This window comes from Babylonia areolata, chromosome 28, assembly GCF_041734735.1.
Source record: "Babylonia areolata isolate BAREFJ2019XMU chromosome 28, ASM4173473v1, whole genome shotgun sequence".
Taxonomy (NCBI): Eukaryota; Metazoa; Mollusca; class Gastropoda; order Neogastropoda; family Buccinidae; genus Babylonia; species Babylonia areolata.
In genome coordinates, this window is record NC_134903.1 from 2,470,648 (window position 1) to 2,488,500 (window position 17,853).

Genomic DNA, 17,853 nt, shown 5'->3' on the forward strand with positions numbered 1-17,853 from the left:
GGGTGGGGGGTGGGTATAAATTGGACTTAAATGTTGAATGGAGTTTGGTCAACTTTACTGCAGAGTGTGTGGGGATGAAAAATGTATGCGTGTGTGTGTGCGGATGAGTTTCTCAGTGTATGTGTGATTTTCTTTTTATCTTTTTTTTCTCCTTTTTTGTTTCATCTATCCGTCACATGTGGATAGATGTATTACAGCATGCAGTTGCAGACCCATGTTCTGGAGGTGAATAGACCATATACCTGGAAAAACCACTCTGTCTAAGCTGTATGTGAACAAGCTTTTTTTTTCATTAAAAGCATATCATGCTTAGTCAGCCACCTTCTAAAAAAAAAAGGTTGTGTTGATCATGTCCACATTGTAGACTGTATGGAGGTTAAAACTGATCATGTCCACATTGTAGACTGTATGGAGGTTAAAACTGTATGGTCAGTAAGGTTGCAGAAGTCTATTTATGGATGAAATACGGAGATAAAATTATACATTTGATAAACTTATCAAAGTCTGTTAAACGGATCCCTTTTTCATTGGCTGCATGCAGACAGGCTCAGTTTGAAAGTTGCCTCAGATTGTGTATATTTTAGATAAGTGGTTATGGACAGGAGTCTGAACAGAAAGCGTGTAACAGGGTGTGTAGATAAGCCACTAAGGATGGAGTAGACATGTTACAGACTGAATGGAAAACGTCTCGCATGTTTGCTCCATTTGTAGATACAAGTTACGCCCCTTTCCCAAGTTTGACGGAATTCAAGTTGTGCTTTCTTTCCATCGCAAAATAAAATGCGGAAACCAAACATTGATGAAAGTCATCTACTTGTGAAGGAGTTGGAAAAGAGGTTGTAGGAAACTAATGTTTGATGAAAGTCATCTACTTGTGAAGGAGTTGGAAAAGAGGTTGTAGGAAACGAAGGAAAGCCTTGTTGTACAGTGTGGGGCTTGCAGGCCCCATGGCAGACCTTGGACTACTGATTCAGTGTTCACCAGGGATCAGGGTTTGATTCCCCCGTTTTGGCATGTCCTTGGGAGAGGCATTTTACTCTGATTTTCCTTACTCTACCAAGGTGTGACCTGACAGGTTGGGGAAGGCTGAAGAGGAGGAAGGAGAGGATTAGGACCTGCCTTCCTGTGCCGAGCCCTACCCAGGTGTGAATGGGTACCTGACAGGTTGGGGAAGGCTGAAGAGGAGGAAGGAGAGGATTAGGACCTGCCTTCCTGTGCCGAGCCCTACCCAGGTGTGAATGGGTACCTGACAGGTTGGGGAAGGCTGAAGAGGAGGAAAGAGGATTAGGACCTGCCTTCCTGTGCCGAGCCCTACTCAGGTGTGAATGGGTACCTGACAGGTTGGGGAAGGCTGAAGAGGAGGAAAGAGGATTAGGACCTGCCTTCCTGTGCCGAGCCCTACTCAGGTGTGAATGGGTGCCTGACAGGTTGGGGAAGGCTGAAGAGGAGGAAAGAGGATTAGTACCTGAGCCCTACCCAGGTGTGAATGGGGTACCTGACAGGTTGGGGAAGGCTGAAGAGGAGGAAGGAGAGGATTAGTACCTGAGCCCTACCCAGGTGTGAATGGGTGCCTGACAGGTTGGGGAAGGTTGAAGAGGAGGAAGGAGAGGATTAGTACCTGAGCCCTACCCAGGTGTGAATGGGTGCCTGACAGGTTGGGGAAGGCTGAAGAGGAGGAAGGAGAGGATTAGGACCTGCCTTCCTGTGCTGAGCCCTACCCAGGTGTGAATGGGGTACCTGACAGGTTGGGGAAGGCTGAAGAGGAGGAGGAAGAGGATTAGGACCTGCCTTCCTGTGCCGAGCCCTACCCAGGTGTGAATGGGTACCTGACAGGTTGGGGAAGGCTGAAGAGGAGGAAAGAGGATTAGGACCTGCCTTCCTGTGCCGAGCCCTACCCAGGTGTGAATGGGTACCTGACAGGTTGGGGAAGGCTGAAGAGGAGGAAGGAGAGGATTAGGACCTGCCTTCCTGTGCCGGGCCCCAGACACAGCAGATATGAATTCATTATCTAGATGGCCGTTAAAGGCTATGGGACGTTTAACCTTTAGCTTGTGTTTGAAAGCAGACATTTTCCCCACGCCAACAGCAGTGAGGTGAGGACGTCCCTCTTTGATCCGTCTGTTCTCAGGGCTGTCTGACCATCCATGACTGTGTACTTTGATCATGTTGGCTTTCACTTCATCCGCGTCTGAATTGTACATACTGTTGAAAACCCCTCACGTTTTGATTATGAATGATATTGTTTTCGTTGTGAGTGGTATGTGTTGTTTCTGGAAGACAGGTGTGTCAGTATACTGGCACCTGTTGTTTTGCTTTGTTTTTTTGTTTTATTATATTTTTCATCTGTCTTTCTTTTTATCTTTGTTTCATTTATTCATGTGTTTGCTTATTTGTTAATATGTTTACGTTTGTTTCTAACCAGTGCTTTCTGGTTCCAAAGAAACCATCTCGACAACAGGATGTACTAGGTCATGTTGTATTATAATTAATTGTTGTCTTGTTTCGGAGTTGGTTAGTAGGAATATTTTTTTTCCATTGAGGCAACCAAAGGTAGCTGACTAAACTGTAAGGCGTTTGAAACAGAACGGTTTGCTGCAGATTTGCAGATCAGTTTCAGTTTCAGTCGCTCAAGGAGGCGTCACTGCGTTCGGACAAATCCATATACGCTACACCACATCTGCCAAGCAGATGCCTGACCAGCAGCGTAACCCAACGCGCTTAGTCAGGCCTTGAGAGAAAAAAAAAAGGTGAATAAATAATAGATGAGCTTACATAAATAAATAAATAATAATTATAATATAAAAAAGGTAGTAGTAATAATAATAATAATAATAATAAAATAATAATAATTAAAAAAAAAGAAAAAAAGACAACAATGATGATAAATAAGCAAAAATGGCAGAGGATGCTCACTCTGACTCCATGACTAAGTAATTATTGTCTTCAGTTAAATAGGCTAAGTAGGATTTTCCTCACTCCACCAGGGTGTTAATGGGTATACCTGATTCGGTTAGGGATGGTTCAAACAGCGGAAGGAGCCTTCCTGTGCTGAACCCTAGACACAGTGGATGTGAATTCGCTGCTCCAATGGTCATAAAAGTCTGTGAGACCTTTAACTTAACTTAAGACCCACGCCCCAGCATTGCCAGTGCATCTAAATTGTAGCACCCAAACCGTTTCCATGTTCCTAAGTGTGTATAACCCCCCCCAGCAAAGGGAGCTAACTTCTACAGTATTTCTGGCTGTTCGCACACGCATCAGTTCAAAGGAAAAACTGGTTCTGTTTCAGTATATTATATTCTGCGTTTTTTAGCATCAAAATGGCGGGGAAGCCTGCGGAGGCTGTCAACTCCCGAGGGTTGAATGGGTTAATCATTAAGTGCTGATGGATTCTGGGGCAGGCATGTCTGCTCACGTGTCAGCCAGTGCTGCTGAAAAGGGGTATAGAAAGATAAAAAGATAACCTTCATCTGTGAAAAGAAAAAAGAAATCTATGAATGTCCATGATTCCAGTGATTTAACTCGTTCAGCCCTGTGCTCAGCAGTACCCTGGCACCAAAATTCGTTTCATTAAAATAGCATAAATGTTCCTACACTATTTGCACAAACCTCCAACAAAGGGAACTAACTTCTTTGGTATTTCCACATATATCCCCACGTGTCAATTTGGATGAAAAACTGGTCTTCTTCTTCTTCTTCTTCAACTCCCTTGCTCACTCGTATTGAAACGAGTGGGCTTTTACATGTATGAATGTTTTTACCCCACCATGTAGGCAGCCATACTCCACTTTCAGGGGTGTGCATGCTGGGTATGTTCTTGTTTCCATAGCCCACCGAACGCTGACATGGATTACAGGATCTTTAACATACGTATTTATCTTCTGCTCGCATATACACACGGGTCAATTTCAACATATTTTCTTCATTTTTGTCCACGTCAGTATTGCTGGGAACATCCTGAGGCTTCACACTCTCTGGGACTGAATGGGTTGACAGGCGCAGTAGTTGAGTGGTTAAAGCATTGGACTTTCAATCTGATGGTGCAGAGTTCGAATCTCGGTAATGGTGCCTGGTGGGTAAAGGGTGGAGATTATTCCGATCTCCCAGGTCAGTATATGTGCAGACCTGCTAGTGCTTGAACCCTCATGAGTATACGCAAGCAGAAGATCAAATACGCATGTTAAAGCTCCTGTATTCCATGTCAGTGTTCGGTGGGCTATGGAAACAGGAACATACCCAGTATGCACACCCCCGATAGCAGTGTATGGCTGCCTATATGGCGGGGTAAAAATGGTCATACACGTAAAAGCCCTCTTGAGTACATTTGAGTGAATGTGGGAGTTGCAGCCCTCGAACATAGAAGAAGACTAGGTTAATTGAAAAGATAGGTTGTGTCAGTGATGTCCACTGTTCCAGTGACTTGACTTACTGCCCCTGATTGCTCTGATATTGCACTATGTTGTTGGCTGGGGTCATGAGTGGACTTGAATTCAGTTCACCTTAAATTTGGTGACAGAGTTGGGTTGTTGATTTTTTTATAGAAAAAAAGATGTGTCTTTTTCAAACTGTCGCATTGACCAGAAAAAAATGTCCGTCCACTGTCTCACTCTTTTCTGCATTTTGTTCCTTTGGATTTTTTTTTTTATTGCTGTTGCCTGTTTGGTGTATTAAACACATAATAAGCGTTATTAAGCATGACTGAAATAGGGTTTTACCTTCGATTTCCCTTAACAGTGGACAATAAGACGTAACGTCGGGAACAGTTGATTTTATTGAACCAGTTTCTTGCATAAAACACAAGCTGTCACAAAGGATGGTATAAAATCGATGCTTATCCACTTGTATTTTTTGTTTCTCAAATTTTCCTCTCTTTTTTTTTCTTTTTTACATATTGCATGTTGATCAAAGTCCTGTGTGAAGCACTGGGTTGAAAATCAGAATCAGAATCACTTTGTCATCTGAGCCAGAGAAATGAAGAGTAGTGAAGCTGCTGACACAAAGTCATATAGACTACAAGCAGAACAGTAACAGGCAGCATACAACAGAAAACATTTATACAAAATCTCACGCTACAAAGTGAAAGCGAAGCAAGCCTGATAAAATCATCACCTTTCCACTGTTTGAAACATGCACATATGCGCGCACGCACACACACACACACACGCACGCAGGCACACACTCACAAATGCTTTTTTTGCATAAACGACATTGATCAAACATGAATATAAAATAAAAACGAAATTGAGCTGTGAATGGATGGACAAGGGGACAGCTGATGAAATTGATGGTTGTGGGAATCTTGAAAGTTGTGACTTTGCCAGAACTCACTGAAAACGTTGTTTCACATTAACCAATTCTGTGTTGAATATATAAACAGTCTTATTGTGACGTTGCCAGAAATCTGCTCAGAGGTATGTTCACTGAAACCATCGTTTCATGAACTAATTTTGTGTTGGATAGATATATAATATATATGTGTATACAGTCTCATTGTGACGTTGCCAAAACTCTGCTCAGAGCTGTGTTCACTGAAAATGTTGTTTCCTGACCAGTTCTGTACTGACACCGTATTTGTGTTATTACAGGGACGTATACTTTGCATTATGTATGAACATGTGTCTTTTGCGTTCTGTCAGTATACAGAGACACTGTGTTTGTGTGTTTAGGGACATTTACTCTATACTGTGTGTGAGCATGTGTGTTTAGGGACATACTTTATATTGTGTGTGAACATGTGTATCTGGGGACATGCTTCATATGTTGCTTCAACATGCGAAGACCATGTAAGAAGTATGTGACTGTGAATATATGTTTTGTTTAAACGGATTATGTATGTACTGTCGACTGAGTGGTCCATCCCAGATACTGAATGTCCATGTGATTTCATTTGTTGTTGTTTTTTTCTTCTAAATATGCAAACTGAAAATGGACAGAAACTTGTGTCAAGCAGATGGACCAATGAGAACCCACGAGACCTTTCTTTCAAAAGGAGTTGTCATTTGTGCTGTCACTTCTTATTGGTTCATATATTGTGAGTCTTTTTTTGTCTTTTTTTTATCACATTGCTGATGTGTGATGATGAATTTTCGCAGAGATTTGTGAAGACTTTCTACACATTGGGTCAGTGCAAAAGTAGTGTGTTTCAGGGGGGTGGGGGCTGTGAGTGTGTTAAGTATGTAATTATGCTTTTCATTCTGTGTTTTCATGATGACAGTGTTAGTAGTGTGTTTCAGGGGGGTGGGGGCTGTGAGTGTGTTAAGCATGTAATTATGCTTTTCATTCTTTGTTTTCATGATGACAGTGTTTACTTGATCCCACCATTGATGGAAATAATGTGCTGTCTTGTTGTATTGTGTTGATTGTTTTGGGTTCTTTTTTGTGTGTGTTGTTGTTGTTTTTTTTCGGTGTTGTTGTCTTCTTGACAACCTAACTGTCAGTGTGTGTGTGTGTGGAATTCCACAGGATCAATGTTTACTTTACAATTTTTCAGCCATGATATGGCTCCGTGTTGTCACCTAAGCTATAAGCAGCAAATATATACAATAATGAATATTGTGTTTTTCTTTTTCTTTAATGAGCATAAACATTGATACAGGTAATGCTTTGTTCTGTAGTGATCCGTCTTTAGAAGGGAGCATTCTTTCTGTGAAAGAGAAAAGTTTTGTATGATTTCTTTCCTTCATCTGTTTTCACTTTATTGGTTGCTTCTGTCCTGCATAGTTCGTTTGCGTTTTGAACGTGAGGGACCAGTTAAACTAAAGCAGATTGTGCTTCACAGCTTTTGGTGTGAAATATCTGGATCTTTTTTAGTGTGTGAGTGGGTGTGTGTGTGTGTGTGTGAGTGAGTGTGTGTGTGGTGTGTGTGTGTAAGGGTGGGCATACTTGAATGCTTGCGTGTGTATGTGAATGATTGTATGTTTGATATTTTCACATCTGAAATAATCGGTGTTATTAGACATCAGATTTGACATCACCCACTATAGTATTTCTGCGTAAGATGATGATAAAAAAAAAAAAAAAAAAAATTTAAAGTATGTATATGTATAATGGTAAGTATGATAACGATAATAACAATTTCAGCCTATTCTGTCAGTCATGTGAACATGTGTGCACACAGGGTCACAAGGGAAGATATACCATTTAAGAATGATGTGTTGGGCTTGGCTTAGATAGGTACGGTAGCTGAGTGGTGAACACATCAGACTGACCGTCAGGTGGTTCTGTGTTCAAACCCTGGCTGTGCCTTGTCAGTTAAGGGATGAGATATTCTTCCCAGTCTCCAATACGTGCAGACCTGTTGGTGTCTTAACCCTGTTCTTGTGTGCTACACATGTAGATGATCAGATACACACATTTAAGATTGTGTAATTTATGTCGCATTGGGTTGTGGAAACATGAAAGCATGGCTGAATAAACAATCGAGTGAAAATATCCTTAAATCGTACAGCCTACTGGTAGAAGTTTACCGTAAACAACACAGACTTCTCTCTTTCTCTCTCACAATCTCTCTCTGTCTCTCTCTGTGTACATTTACACAAATACAGTCAGTTCAAGCACTTGCAGGTTTGCGTCTATATTCACCCATGAGATCAGAAAAATCTCCACCTTGATCCCAATAGGTCTCTGGAATTGGGAAGTCATTTGTTCTCACAGCTCACCTCTTGTAGCTGTACCCTTTTCATTATCTGTCTATCTATCTCTCTGTCTATATATATATATTTATATATTATATACATGTATGTGTGTTTGTGTGTGCATTATATATAAACTTTCGTGGATACATTTCCTTGTGCCCTCCACGCGAAGTCCAGACATGTATTTCACCAGAATGTGTTTTTCTTTTTCTTTTTTTGTGTGTGCTGAAAGTGTTACAGTTCTTGTTGCTTTATGTGTTTGTATGTATGCATGGTGGTGTTTATTTTGTTTTTCGGGGGGCTGGGTGGGGGGGAGGGATGTGGGTTTTTTTTTGTTTTTTTTAATTGGCTGTGCATAATACAAATTGATAGTAGTAACAGTAGCGTTTGTACAATAATGATGACCCTTGTTGTTGATGTTATGAGTAATGACAAGGTGCATACTGTTGTTGGGTGTTCCACATTTCTAGGAAGGAACGATCCATGCTTTGTCTCTGTTGTACAGGAAAAGCTCAGGGGTTGTGGTGCGGTTCCATAAGCAATCTTAGCATAGCTAAATTTGCTTAGCAATTAGAATTTTCTTTGCCAGTTCCTAAGAAACAGGAAAATTCTTAACGCTACGCAAACTTTGCGTTAATGCTAAGATAACTTTGCGCTGCTATGAGCGATGTTAGCAGTGCTAAGACTGCTGAACGTAAAGAATGTTCCATGGGATAAGGAAAATTCTGAACGCTAACCAAGCTTAGCGCCGCTGCAACCTCCCTCTTGCAACCCCAGAGCTGGATGATATCACCAGTGGTGTTATGCTGTGCCTTCTTTCTCTCTGTCTTGTCTGTCTGTCTGTCTGTCCTTCTGGCCACCTTTGGGTTTATTATGCCTTTCTGTCTCTGTTTTTGTCTCGGTCTGAGTTTGTCTGTCTGTCTGTCTGTGAGGTGGTGAGGAAGTCATTACAGCCCTTCTGTCTTGTTGTATCTGACTGTGACAGTCTTTCTCTCTCTCTCTCTCTCTCTCTCTCTCTCTCTCTCTCTCTCTCTCTCTCTCTCTCTCTCTCTTCTTTTATTGTCATTGTTTTGGAAAGCATATAACTATTATTATTTCTTGTTATTTCGTTTGTTGTTTTTAATTCACACAAACATTTACATATTACCATTTCCATTGTTTATCTCACTTAGTAATGTCAGTTAGCTCCCCTGACTTCCACACACAGCCCATTTGTAGGGGTAAGAAATAAAATCACCAAAAACAAATGTTAGAATTGATGAACTGAAAATTTCCAAACTCTTCAGTCTAATTCTGTCTTCTTCCTTGTGACTGAGAAGAAGCTGGGTGAGACACCACAGTTGGCACACACTGTTCACATGAACCAGTCACCTAGATAATAACTCTCCTGCTTGTGAGCACAACCAACACCACACTTTGCATTGATTGGTGGCAGTGGAGAGTGGAAAGGTCAGTTGAGATACTCTTAACTTATGACGTCATTATGCAAAGTAGGTGCCACTCCAAAAGTTCAACTTTATAAAGCGCCGATTGGGCTCCTTTGTCTGAAACAGTTGTAAACAGTAAGGCCTATTGGGGCCCTTGGTCCGGAGCGAGTTAAAGTGAAGAGGAGTTGCGCAACATCGACCTCACTCTCTTGTCCGGGTTCACCAATTTCCAGTGGCAAGACTAAGTCGAGACGACTGGAGGATGAGCACGGATGCAGTGGATGACCAAGATATCCTTTCGGTGTCTCATCTTGCTCTCTGCACTCCACAGTGCGTTGCTGTAACCACCTTCCTCTCCGTTGAACCGATAGGTTTCTTCCGCAGATTCTGCTGGATCCAGACTTCACATGCATGGGTAGACACACCCCGGGGGCCAACTGCGTGTGGCATGCACACAGCACGGTGGAGCTAGATGACCGTCGGTGGCTCTCCTGAGCCGACGCCCTTTTATGGATCTCGTTTTTAATTCCATAAGGGTGTCTAGCCACCCGCCTCACCAGTCCCGCAAGGGAGCGGTGGGAGTGCCGGTTTAGTCGCCGGCACCCCGACCCTGAACAGGTTGTACTGGATTACAGGTTACCAGTAGCAGATCTGATGACCTGACCTGACCTGTAAGTTAAGACATGAGAGACATTGTGAGACACCATGTCTTTGTCTAGTGTCTGCTGGTCTTTCTCTTGTCTGTTTTTTGCAGGTATTTGGGTCATTGTTTACTTTCTGGAAAAAAACAACAACAACAGAACAAGAGCCATGTAAATGTTTATGTCGCAGTTCTAACAAGTAGTTTAAAAGTTTTTCCTTTTTTCCCCAACCACAGTTAGATTACTGATATCTGGAGTTCATAATTTTTCTTTTGTTGTCTTTTCTTCGTTTTTGTTCCAGAGTATTTGCAGTCGCCATTTCCACTTCTCTGTATGTCTGTCTCTCTGTTCCTGTCAAGGTTAGCTTGATACTGAGCGTCTGTCTCTCTGTTCCTGTCAAGGTTAGTTTGATACTGAACATTTTATTGAGGATGTCAACCACCAGGTCAGTGCAAGAATGTATTGTATCATCATCATTTGTTAGATCTGATGTGAAATAAATATACATGACATACTGGTCAGTACATCGGCTTTAACTGTTTTATGCAGATACTTTATGAACATTTAATCTTTAATACTTTTTCAGCAGGATCATTCAATACTTTATCAACAGTGTCCTCTGATACTTTCAGCTGGAGAAAACACACAAGGATATAAAACATGGTGCATAGTCAGCTGGAGAAAAACACACAGTGGGATATAAAACATGGTGCATAGTCAGCTGGAGAAAAAGACAGTGGGATATAAAACATAGTGCATAGTCAGCTGGAGAAAAAGACACAGTGGGATGTAAAACATGGTGCATAGTCAGCTGGAGAAAAAGACACAAGGATATAAAACATGGTGCATAGTCAGCTGGAGAAAAACACACAGTGGGATATGAAACATGGTGCATAGTCAGCTGGAGAAAACACACAGTGGGATATAAAACATGGTGCATAGTCAGCTGGAGAAAAAGACACAGTGGGATATGAAACATGGTGCATAGTCAGCTGGAGAAAAAGACACAAGGATATAAAACATGGTGCATAGTCAGCTGGAGAAAAAGACACAGTGGGATATAAAACATGGTGCATAGTCAGCTGGAGAAAAAGACACAAGGATATAAAACATGGTGCATAGTCAGCTGGAGAAAAAGACACAGTGGGATGTAAAACATGGTGCATAGTCAGCTGGAGAAAAAGACACAGTGGGATGTAAAACATGGTGCATAGTCAGCTGGAGAAAAAGACACAGTGGGATATAAAACATGGTGCATAGTCAGCTGGAGAAAAACAGTGGGATATAAAACATGGTGCATAGTCAGCTGGAGAAAAACACAGTGGGATATAAAACATGGTGCATAGTCAGCTGGAGAAAAACACACAGTAGGATATAAAACATGGTGCATAGTCAGCTGGAGAAAAACACTGAGTGGAAATTTTAACCATGGGGGATAGTTATGATGAACACAATATGAAGCCTGGGGTCTTTCTCTCTTTTTGAATGTTTTTTGTTTGTGAGCATGTTTATATGGTATAGTTCTGTACAATGCACATAACAGAAGGTTCACCAGGCGTGCTCATTTCTGCCTCACAGATGTATTTCTGAGTTTTGATAAACCACAGGTCCTCATCAACACTGCAGCTCTCAATGCTGGAAAGTGTCAGTTGTGTTGTTGTTCACCTTCTTGATAAAGTTGTGTGTGGCCATTTTCGCCATCTGTTCCTCTTGCGGGGCATTGGTCTGGATCACCTGATTGTTGAATAATGAAAAAAAAAGAAAAGTAGCCATCCCCTCTCCACCACGCCCCTCCACTCTGCACAGGGGGCCCATGATTGATCGGTGCTGCTGGTTGAGCAGCTGTGGCTTTGCCCCCACCCCTTACTTCCTGTCAAGGGGCGCAACAGTTGAGTGGTCAAAGCTTTGGACTTTCAATCGGAGGGTCCTGGGTTTGAACCCGGGTCACAGAACCCGGCGGGTCAAGGGTGGAGACTTTTCCATATTCCTAGGTCAACACATGTGCAGACCTGCTTGTGCCTGAACCCCCCCCAAACCCCCCCCCACCCCCCCACCCCATCATTTATATTATACACACATGCAGGAGATCAAACGTGTATGTTGAATATCACGTGATCCATGTCAGCGTTCTGTGGATTATGGAAACAAGAACATAAGAGGCATCCATGTGGAGTACAGCTGTCTACATATGAGTGAACATTGGAGTTTCAGCGGAATGCAGAAGAAGAATCCCTTCCTGATCAACAGTTAACTATCTGTGCTGTTGGTAGCTGGTGGTGGTGGGTTTTTTTGTTTTTTTTGTTGTTGTTGTTGTAGTAGTATAAGAGATGGGGGTTCTATATACAACTTTTTTGGGCGTATTAGCTTGTGTTAAGGCCCTCAAGCATAAAAAAAATTTAGCCAAAACCTGTGTATATTGGAGTAATATGACCCTCAAGCATAAAAAAATATATATATAGTTAAAACAAGTTATATGTGTATGGAGGGGAGCGAAACGGTCATGGGGGTTCTATATACAACCGACCCCAGCCCAAAACCGCGCAATACCGCCCTCAAGCATAAAAACCGGCTTAAATATGTGTATGGAGAGCCAAATGGTCCTTAAAGAGAGGAGGTTGGATCAACCGTTCACATAGTTTGCTTTTTTTGGATGGTTTACCATCTTGAATATCAAATAGATTTTTCTTTAACAACTGAGTTTTGTGTTTCGATTTTATGTCTGTTTTCATTGCATTGAATTTTTCAACTTCAGCCAGAATGAGACTAAATTCTTCATCGCTTATTTTATCATCTTCTAATGCTTTTGAAATAAGATCATTTATAGTGTTCAGTTTTGACTCGGCCAACACGCGAATCTCGTTGTGCTTCATAGCTTGTGACATTAATTTTTTATGAATAAATTTACAAGTTAAACCAACCACACCAAGGAGACCAGCTCCCACTTCTATTCCAATAGCTACGGGAGCAGCGGCGACACTCAACAGTAATCCAACACCCGATGCCCCAAGGGCGATACTAAGAGTTGTCAGCGTTGTATCCGCGGCTGTAGCGATATTTACACCGTGTTTATATTTTTTATAAAATAAAGTTCTTTCATCACGCTCTTTTTCGAGGTTGTTTTTTATATTCGATATCTCTCGTAGGCGAAACTCCATTATTCTATAGTAATCATTTTTTTTTTAAATGATGGTAACAGGATGAGGAGAGTAGCGCAGTCTTTTAAGCTGAAGAGGTCCGATGTGAATAAAGTCGAGAGATATTTTATCTAATGATGGACGTTTGATGACACCTTCAAGCGAGAATTCTATAGAGGGATCGGGTTGATCAGATGGGTCAACCACTGGAATTTTGATGGTAATTCTCAAGAGTTTATTTTTAAGATTTCCAGGCCATTTTATCTGCAACCCTTTTAAAACTTCTACAAAATCATCTGGCACCCCACTAAGGAGTATATCTAAAACGACAGTTGACCCCTGAATAGGCGGCTCAAAATCAAACTCTTTAATTAACCGCAGTGTGCCAGTCTTTTTACCTCTCATACCAATAACATATCCAAAGTCGTCGCTGTTAACGACGATTAGATCTTTACGCGTATGATAGGAAGCCAACAGTTTACCACTATTTTGTATTTTTTGTAGAGCGTGATTTCTTCCAATACTAACATAGGGTTGTTTTATTTCAAAATCTAAATCCCAGTTATCCACCGGATAAGGTACCCATGTATCATCGTCGGAAAGAACAAGATGATGTGGTTTGTTCACAACAACACCGTCAACGTTCACGTCTGCAAGTTCGCTGAATTTGTTGACACCACCACCATTACTCGTTATTTCTTTTCTTTTGTACGTTCCTTCAGAAAGTTGGAAGGCGTACAACTGATTTTCTTTTCCCGACACATCAAATCCGTCTGTATCTCCGAGATCAACCAAACCGAGCGTAGTGCAGGGTTTGATATTATGTGTTCCTGGCCCTCCGGGATCAACCATTTTCTAATATTTATAGTATATTCTAAATATTCAAATTGGCGCAACGTAGTCTTCTTAAGGAAATATTTTGAGGAAGACGCAGCTGCATCCACAAACTCATTGTTTCCTGTTTTGTGGTAATACCTTCAAGCGAGAATTCTATATGACTACCCTGCGGTATAACATCATAGGGCATAGCATCATCTTGTTTTTCAATGGTGATTCTCAGGGGTTGATTTGCAAGATTTTTGGGCCATTTAATGTAAAACCCTTGAAAAACTTTTACAAAATCATCAGGCTCTTCACCGAGAATTACATCAAAAATAATACGGAAACGGAAGCCCCACAAACTAGTTAGATCATGAAAATCTATTCCTAATTCAGATTTATCCTTCGAGCGTTTCTTAAGCACATAACACCTCCCCTGGTAGTTTAGTAAATGTACATCCAACGCTCTTAAATCAGCGAACATCCAACCACTGTTTTTTATTCTATAATTATTTTCTTCTTCTTTGGTAATGTAAGGTGATTCAATTTTAAAATCTACCATCCCCTTGTCGAGGGGTTTTAGCTGCCATGTACCGTTTAAACGAACAAGTTGATAGGGCTCATCATTGACAACATCATCCTCACTCACGATATCACCAATTTTTACTTCTTTTCTTTTGTACGTTCCTTCAGAAAGCTGGAATGCGTACAACTTATTTTCTTTTCCCGGCACATCAAATCCCTCTGTATCTCCGAGATCAACCAAACCGAGCGTAGTGCAGGGTTCAACCATATCTTATATGTAATGTAATATTTAAATAATCAATAGAAACGGGATTATGATTTTCATCTACTATAGAAAGTGTTAAACGTGGTAAATCTCCGTGAGAAAGTCTTTTGTACTGGGGTGATGTCAACGTGGTTGTTCGACCACCCCCGCATCTTTCATTTTCTACTGGGATTGATTGTAACAACGTAGAAGGCAATCCGTTATAGAAATTATCGGTGGTATTAATTTGAGAGAGGTGAATGTAAAGTGCTTTATGTATCGCGAGCCGCGGATGCCTGTTTCCTATCACCATTATTCCCGGCGCGATGAGTTTTTGGGGGAACCCCAGAGTATGTGCAAGACGCTCAGAAAGTTCAATCGATTTGGTGCTCTTTATTCTCAGATAGCCACTCGGAGCGTGCAAGTCTAACTCTGCACCGTGGGGGGTGAACACTTCTTTATTCAATTCACACACATTATAATAACCATCTGGGATTATTATCTTACGATCGGTAGTAGTAAAGAAATTGTTTCCGAGCTCATCACTGATATTTTTCCAGTTGGGATAATAAGTTATTTCACGCAGCGCGATTTCTAGTCTTCCACTTTGATTAGATATGCACCGCGGTAATTCGTCTTTTTGAATATCGGTTGTTATTATATACATAGCTATGAATAAGAAAATTTACAGCTTCAATAAGGACGCGTCCTATACAACCGGGTATAAAGAAAAAAGAATAAGTTGTACGCGAGTGATCTACGTGAACAGCGAATATTCTTTTACCGCCAAGTTTCCCGATGTTTTTCAGTCTTATGCGAACCCCACTATGACTGGGGAGATGAATGCAGCCTGGCTTGCGTGGAGAAACAACCCGATAGTGTGGTGGCAGAATCAAATCAATTTTGTGGTATGGTGCGCGACCGCCGGGTGTGGAGTAACGGAAGAACATTTTCAAGCTTCTGATTCGTTTATTCGAGCCGTGTATAGGTTTCATTTTTACTATCAGATTCGGAGGTTATTGGACGAGTTAAAAATCCCGCTACCCACCGACCAAGCATTTAACATGTATAATAATCCGTTTGATAAAACAGTTTATCAGCGTTTGTGTGCCGAATTTGGGCAGAGGGATTGGAGACAGAAAATAGAAAAGCATGGCTTTGGTTTGGGAGAATTTATTCAGGCTGAGACCCCCGGTGGGGCTGCACGACAGGCAATGAGAAACAGAGGAGAGGGACCTGTGTTCTTTAGCCCCCACGATAAAATCAGACATACGGTGGACATCACCCGGGCTTGGACAACATTTATTCCTGATAAGGGGTTGGGTTTTACACATGCGGGGATAGTTCGTCTCAACGATAGCATTCGCACTTATGTGTGGGCTCTAATAGGGTCACAAGCGCAAACGCGCACGAGTATAACAACAAAAGGAACTGGATTTGATGCGCAAAAACAATTTTTAGCCAATGTTGAAGATGCGATTAATGCCCCCGAAAACCTACAAACGGCGATAAAAAAATACCAGGACGTTCTCCAGTACGCGAGATCCGAAGTAAACTTTGCATTTGGTGTTGGCCTTTATATGGCCCCATCTGATATGGCATTGAGGGTTGGTACACACATTAATTATAATAATAAAATTGTCATTGCGACAGAAGAACAGAATATTGGTGTTAATGATGGATTAAACGAACTACCACACATTGTACCACCTACCCAGAGTGTTTCACCTACCCAAAGTGTTCCACCACCCCAAAGTGTTCCTGCATACTATTTTGTTGCCCCATCAGGAAAAGCTCTTCAATGGTCTAGAGGTCACTGGGCTCTTGTGCCACCTTCTGATGCAGACTTGGCAATGCTTGATGCGAGTAATACGGTGCTCGATTATAAATCACACAAGCCTTTGACAACACCGAGGACAGGAGCGGGTGAAACGAGAGTTTTGTTAGGCATTCGCGGGTGGTTCACTCTTACCTATAGAAATAAAAAATTAATACAAACATCTCGACCAGGATTTGCAATAGCTACCGGTGCTGGTAATAGACCCTTTCTGTATGGTGCAGGTTCTTCGGATAACAAATTTAAACTCAAACCAGCGAAAGTATCGTACGAAGAAGAGCCAACAACTCACAAAGACTATAAAGTCGCTCTTACTTTTGGATTGATAGGTGGTATTTACTTTCTCTTCTTTAAATAATCAAACAGGAGGAGGCCAGCACCGAGCACGAGTGCCCACAGGTTGTTGGCTAACCACCCAACCGCTTTACCCAACGTGCTTAATAACCACGAAACAATAGCCCCAATGACTCCTGGGAGGGCATCAATCGCCTTTAAACCTAATTTTTTAAGTAATTCTCCCAAATCTTTAAGTCTTTTTCTTATCCAGTTGTCATCTTTTTTACCCGGCGCCCGTGGAGTGCCCCCTCCACCCGTGACGGCCAAAACGATAGTGCTGATAATCATACCAAAGGCAGTAAGAATGGAAACGATAGTAATGCCTTGTTCTCTAAAAAGCGTTCGAATACGTTCCGCTAGTGTTGTGTCCTCCTCAAGAATTCTGTGTATCGTTTCACGCATTCTGCTGATTTGAGATCGCAGCGCTTCTTTGTGTGTTGATATCGCTTCTAGCCGTGCAGCACGCTCGATGTTTAGATCGTCTAATTGTAAACGCAAGGGTTTGATTTCGCTTTCATCTTTATCAGCTAGTTCCGCAGACTGAATTCTTATTTTTAAAGTTGATATTTCTTCATCCAGGTGAGAGAGTTTTGAGAGGTTGTCAGAAAGATTACCGCGCTGTCTTTGCATGGCTTTGTCTAAACCTTTGAGTTCACGAATATAACCACCCAGTTCATTGGTGAGGGGAGGATCATCTATAGTTTTAAGTACTTCATCAATTGTATTTGGTGAGAAATCATCCATCTCAATTTCTTCACCCAGTTTGGCTTCAACCTTTTGGAGAGCCGCGACCGTTTGGGGTTTTAAGTTTTTCCTCCTCCAGTCTACAAAACCAAGTTCCTCGCGAATAATATTTGCTCCACCAGGTTTTCCCGCTAGTGTTGAAAGTGCTAGGGGTTGTTTCGTGCGGACGTTAATGATATTAAAATCTGGATTATTTTTTAATCGTAGTGTACCTCTACTATCAAGTTCAAAATTGGTATAATTTCGCCCAACATCGGGCTCTTGTCCAAATGCATCATAGTAATCATCAACCGCGCTCTTTAATAATTCTGTTTGCAAGAAACCAGATTCTATTATTCCACCTTCTGCGAACCCTTCCGCCATCTCACCACCTTCCGCCATATTAAACTTATAATATAAAGTTATATCTATATAAAACCAAAAAAATGAGTGGAAGAAAGCTTAATCCAATGAGAAGTTTGCGGGAGCCGCGGGGGATAAAGGGCGTGCGGCAGACTGTCGTGATTACTAAC

The 17,853-nt window shown here is 41.7% G+C and overlaps 1 long non-coding RNA gene across 1 annotated transcript; it reads right to left on the reverse strand.

Moving 5' to 3' along the window:
* Positions 1-5: 5 nt before the first annotated feature.
* Positions 6-11,995, reverse strand: LOC143302128 (uncharacterized). Its single transcript, XR_013057886.1, has 2 exons — positions 1,827-11,995; positions 6-1,737 (listed from the first exon to the last, which is right to left on the reverse strand). It is a non-coding gene; the product is annotated as an uncharacterized LOC143302128 (long non-coding RNA).
* Positions 11,996-17,853: the final 5,858 nt, after the last annotated feature.